The sequence below is a fragment of the Maylandia zebra genome, unplaced genomic scaffold (assembly GCF_041146795.1).
Source record: "Maylandia zebra isolate NMK-2024a unplaced genomic scaffold, Mzebra_GT3a scaffold01, whole genome shotgun sequence".
In the NCBI taxonomy this organism is placed as follows: domain Eukaryota; kingdom Metazoa; phylum Chordata; class Actinopteri; order Cichliformes; family Cichlidae; genus Maylandia; species Maylandia zebra.
Window position 1 is genome coordinate 1146386 of NW_027490031.1, and position 1115 is coordinate 1147500.

Genomic DNA, 1115 nt, shown 5'->3' on the forward strand with positions numbered 1-1115 from the left:
TAATGCACTGAAATATAAGAATGGACATTAGAGGCTTCTTTCAAAGAAAAAACTCAGGTAAATGTTATTTTATATATTATGCTTTGTATGTTGTTCAGTATATTTCTATGCAAAACAAGAGGGATTTCAGTACACAGCAGGATATTCACATTTGTAACCAGATATTTACACTTTAGGGAGAAAACATAAAACATTTTTTCTGTACAACATCAATTTAGAGTAAACTTTTGTTTTAGATAAATATTGAAATATATTTTGAATTAGTTAAATGTCAGAATAAAGAGAGACAGAGCTTCTATTTTTTATCACTTTCATCAAATTTAAGAGTACATATACACTAAGTTTGTTAATTAATAAGAAAACCAGATGATTCCATTCTGAGCTGAAGAAGCTTCTGATAGGTTAGTAGAGTCCATGTGAGTAAACTGGTGGCACAGCTGTGGATGCATATAAGGCAAAACACAGAGCCTGTTTCTTTGAAATGGGAAAATCAAGAGATATCAACCAAAACACCAGGAAAAGAACTGTGGAGCTCCATAAGTGTGGCTCAGTTTGAATACAATTTGGTGCCATTTGCAATTAAGAAACACAGACAGTTTCTCTCTTTACTCTTAAAGTTAACAAATATGTTTTTTATATTTATCAATCTAAAAAAATAAACATTTAGTCTGATTTGATGTTACAATTAAAAAAGTGTTTGTGTTTTGATCTGAAGAGTTTGTAAATATCTGGTTTCAACTGTATATTTGAGGATTGTCAGCACAAAGAGGGAGAGAGAGGAGACAGGACAGAACAGAGATGAACAAGAGCAGGTGAGACACACATGTTAGTCAAATGGTTGTTTACCAAAAGTATCACCGTATCATAGGTACTCATGTATCTCGTACCTAGTGTTTCTTTTTAGGTTTGTTATTTTTCAAATTCTATATTTATTAAGTTATGCAGGCTTGTTTGCACAACAAGGCTAAATAATTATATAAACTTTTGTGAATCTACATAGTGTACTTTGGTAGAATTAAAAAATAAGTGTAGTGCAGGTCTATGATGATTTTTAGTGCTACTATCATCTAGTTCTGATTCTGGTTCTGTCTTGGTTAAATCCTAAGTAGTCCTGA